This window comes from Adiantum capillus-veneris, chromosome 24 (genome assembly GCF_014529385.1).
Source record: "Adiantum capillus-veneris isolate H3 chromosome 24, ASM1452938v2, whole genome shotgun sequence".
Lineage (NCBI taxonomy): Eukaryota > Viridiplantae > Streptophyta > Polypodiopsida > Polypodiales > Pteridaceae > Adiantum > Adiantum capillus-veneris.
In genome coordinates this window covers 58,608,243-58,613,385 of record NC_140954.1, presented here as the reverse complement: position 1 = coordinate 58,613,385, position 5,143 = coordinate 58,608,243, and positions in this window count along the sequence as shown.

Below are 5,143 nucleotides of genomic sequence, written 5' to 3'. Positions count from 1 at the left end.
ACTATGGTCCTTTCTTTCAGAATTCTTAAGCCAATCAATGAGATGGCTTATTAGTTAAAGTTTCCCAACCATTGGCTCCTTCACAATGCTAACCATGTGAGCCTACTCAAGCCTTACAAAGGAGAGCCACCAAAAGAACCAATAATGGAGGACCTACCAGAGATCAAAGATCAAGAAGAGGTGTTGCAGTCCAAATCAATTCTTTGACACGAAGACAAGGTACTAAGAAATGGTAATGTTATCCAATGATAACTTATTAAGAGTTATCCTTTTAAAGATGCTAGATGGATGCAAGGAACCTAGCTTAAGGATAATATGAACCTTGTCAATGCTTACAATGCTAAACTAGAGTAAGCAAATGAAAATGCATTTTAAATTAAAAATGTTTTTTTCTTATAATACTCATTCTCTTTCTTTTATTGTGCACAAAATTTAAGAAGTATGCATGCTTAGGATCATGTTTGTGGTGACAACGTCTCCCAACACCAAGTAGAACTTGTCCCTCTACTTTGGAAGTATAATATGGACTAAAGAGCAGACATGCTTGCAGAAGCTAACTCTCCGAGCACCAAATGGATAAGTCATCCATTCAGGAATGATGGCGTAGGGTAAAAGGGATCCCCTACCTGCTAAGAAACATGGACTAATGACTAGGATTTATCTTCTACCTCATAGTTGAGGACGACTATGATTTCAAGAGAGAGGTAATGTCATAAGATATAATATCTAACTTTACCAAATGATTTTTCTCATATTAAACTGATCACTTAATATGGGAAGATAAAAGGGTAACAAGAGTTAGGATATCGATATGTGCTTCTAGACCTATCTCAACAGGGGATCAAAAGGGAAAGTGGTTGCATCTCAATAGGGGGTCCAAAAGGAGACGGTCTACCAAAGAGCAATGTGCAATAAGTGCTTCTAGATTTACCTCAGCAAGGGACCAAGAGAAGAGATGGTTACATCTCAATAGGGGTCCAAAAGGAGATAGTCTATCAAAGAGCATCGTGCATCTAATGGAGCTTAAAAGACCTTAGGGTTATCTTCATTAAAGACCTCCAAAAGTTAGTGTTAAAAAGTCCTTTGACCTTAGGAAAGCTAGGGCTAACCACATTAATTTTATTTGCGAGTTAATCAATTCTTGTTTTTTGGCTAAAGGTGATGCTTTTTTGAGTTTATATAAGCATGGATTTCTCTCATATGTATGCTCTCTAAGGTGGCGCTGAGGTAGGTGAAATAAGTACCAAAGGAAGGAGAGAGAGAAGAAGGATTAGACGGAGAGAAAAAAACACTTGTGAAATAGAGATAGGATAGGGGTGTGAGAGTACCAACAACGAGAGAGAGAGAGAGAGAGAGAGAGAGAGAGAGAGAGAGAGAGAGAGAGAGAGAGAGAGGGTGAGGCTCGGGAAAAGATAGGTTCGCTTTATCCAAAACCTGTTCAAAATGAAAAATGGCCGGCTCAAGTTTGGGCAATAAGGTTCTCAAGCCGGTTCAAATTATGGAATTTTTAGTTATAATATGATATTTTTAGTGTGATTATCCCTCTCAAAGAGTTAGCATGTTCATATGCGTGTGAAAAGGTTCCAAAACAGGGTCCACAAAAAATGTTTTCCGAGCCCTGGAGAGGGAGCTTATGTACAACCCATTGTCTTCTACATACTAAGAAGCTATTATGGCCACTTTCTTACTTAATTTTCGAGAGAATTGATTCCATGGAGGGACCTACATATTACGCATTTTTTATTTATTTAAAGTTCCAAAATTGTCATAGACTGCCCCATTGAGGTTTTGAAGAATGCATACCTCGTTCTCCAAAAATTTCTCAACTTTAAATTTTTTGGAAAATCCGCAAACAAAAGAGAGGCTACTTTATTGCTCTTTTCCCCATCAACATTGGCTGAATGTAGAAAATCCAAGATCCTGCATACGATCAAACATATGTGCTTCAAACATTTACAACACACACCACACATAGTCAATATTTCGTCTCACATGTATTTACCATTTCTCATCATCGAGAGAAATTTTGTAAACATCTAGCATGTTGCCAATAACGGTCACATCATAATCTATGGAAGGCACTGCAGAATCTGAAAATAAATATTTCATCAAGAATTGTTGAGTAGACAGAAAGTGACAGCTAGATATCTTTACAAGCAAACTACATGTGGAACCTTGAGCACCTTTTTTGTTCTTTTTGGGGGACTTCTTGGGCTTCTTGGATTTAACAAATTCCAATCATTTCTTTATAGAGGAGATTGTACTAGTGTTTACTCTTTTTGAAGAGGTGTCTTTCTTGGAATCCGAGCCAATCTCCTCAATACTCTCTTCATTTCTTTCAAGAACGTGCTCTAAAGCAAACAAAAATGTATGAGCACTTTAACAATTTTGTACTTTTTTTAAATGCAAAAAATAACCTTTATATAAGTTCCCTTCGTCACGTGGGTAAGTGCCTTGAGTGTAATCTAGACACCAAGGGCAATACTCAATTTCACAAGCAAGCAAACCATGATCTCTCATCCATAGTGGATACATACACTCCTCACAAGAGAGGTCCCTCCAACTTTCAACAACCACTGGCAACTTCTTCAACAAAGTTTGATCGTAAAGCTGAATTAGCCATCTACATAAAATGTATTTAACTTTCTTTGAGCTCCTTTATCGAGTGACTTATTTATTATACAAACTTTAAGTGCAATATAGAATATCAACCATAAAGATATCAATTGTATTACCTGAATAATACTCTCCTCAAAGATTCCATGAGCTCTGGAATTTTTCATCCGACTCTTTTGTGTTGAGCTTACTCCAAAGCTCCACAAAAGCTTTATGAATGTGCTCCCTCAACCGATGATAAAACCATGCTTGAAAGCCCTTCGAAAATTCATCAATCGTTTTTCCTTTGATCCTTAATCATTGCTTCAAGATACTTCCCCTATACCATTCTTTACGCAAGTACATTATAAATTTCATTGCACTAATATAACACTCAGAAGTAATATCATCTACACGGCAATGCATCAAACAGTGCAATATTTCCTGTTTCCTAAAGAGAAAACAATAAACAAACCATAAATGCATTGATTCATTTGATGATTTTATGTGCATTTTTGAGCCAAGGATAATTGCCTCTCTCGCTGATATTTTAGAAGTTGCCAAAGAGTGGACCTTGTCTCTTGTAAGGTCCACCTGATCCTTTTCTCTTATCCAATTGAAGTTAAATAACAAAGAGAAGAACCCTTGTCCATTGGCGGGGCTGGCCATGGCCAACATCTATGTTGCATTTACACAAAATAAAATCAAATCAATTTTGCAATCCAATAAATCCAATCTAAATGACACGCCAACTTACCGTTTTGTAGAAATTCAAACATGAATGGTGAGAAGAGAAAGTGTTTACCTTATAAGCTCTTTCTTTGAATATTTTTTCTACTCTTCCTCGAATAACCATTTCCTTTTCTGGCACTGAAATCGATGGATTATTCATCTCTTGCATCTCTTTGATAAGAGACATGTCAAACTCTTCCTTTTGTAGAGCAAGTAGAAAAAGAAGTAAGATTTTACAAAATTATGCCTAGCTTTAGAAATTACATAAAAAGTAAACTTTAAGGTAAAAAAGTGTATCTTCCATATGAGCATTGCCAATAAAATAGCAAGAGCATTGTACCAACTCCCTTTAGATGCCTTCTTCTTGCAAGCAAGCTCTACCTCTATCCATCAAATCCAATCTTGGGGAAAGTATTTCATTAAAGAATTTTTGCTTGCCATGGCTAGTTTTTGGAACAAGAAGATCTCGTGACCAAATTTTTGCTCACAGTGGTTCTACCAATCCTAAACCACAATATCTTAAATTAAATGGCAAGAAAATGACATCGATAAAGTAATATCAATATCTTTAAAAACAACAAATCAGCCTACTCATTTTGAGAGCGTGGAGCTAGCATAAGCTCCCCCTCTACACTTCTATCAACATAGACAAATTGACACTTGACAGAACAATGTCTCCACCTTATCATTGAAAATTCCACAACTAAAGGGAAAATTAGAAAGCATAGAGTAATGTAAGACAAGCTTATATTACACAAAAAACAAATCACTTACGTGTTTTTATCAAGTGCATCCAAGTTTTCAAGCGATGATTGCCATCCCAAACAATAATTTTTTTCCCCCTTAATTCTTCCCACTCAAGAGGAAGAAAATTATCCAAATCATCGCTTATTTCTCGCCAAATAAGCTCCCATTCTTCTTTGTCTAAGTCGTAAACATAATGTTGATCATGGCGAGGCTTCTTAAATGACACAAGAAATGGAGCTCCAAGCACACTATATCCAGACATCTCAAACCTTTTCACTAAGCCCTCAGTGCCTGGACCCGCTACTCTAATGGCTTCATTTTCCATCAATCTGTAGTGAAGAATGCGAGGAGGTTCCTCAACTCTCTTTACAATAAAACCCTCTACAATCTCCTCCAATATGCGACCATGAACATCCTTTCCAAACACTGTAGGATGATCAGCAGGTTTAGCACCCGGGGGATTCACCATGGAAAACTTATCGCACCACGTAAGTGCAAGGGAGGGGGGTTTTTATGCAAGTTACATAAGCGTATAAGTTAGGGGTAGGCCTTTAATCATTTCTCTCCCATGCTTAAAAATAACGGAGGAGGGTATCATTTTATTTTATTTTGGGGGGGGGGGGAGGGGGCGGGGGAGTGAGAAAAGGAGAGAAGTTGCATAAAACCTTGACCGGATTGATAACATGTAAAGATTGGTCATCTCAATGTATACTAGGACTTGAATAAATTTTGGGAAAGTTTTTTATCAGGTCACAGATCAAATTTTGCATCAAGCCGGTCATAGATAAGGTTTGATTTGGAGCAAGTCAAGGGTTGATTTACACCAGCTTTGGATGGGTCAGAGTTGGACGAGTAGCTAGAGTGCAGGTTGAGCGGGTACAAAATTTGAAAGTCAAACTAAGACACATCTAAGGTACATCTAGTTATCAACAAAAGTGGTTCCTTAGTACGTTGCTAGTCACTATGCTACACACTCTTTCACTAGTTTTACTTAGTTTGATAATGTGAGACCTAAATTTTATATGTAACATAGGGGTATGATAGTTTTCTTCATTGATGTCGTATAAGC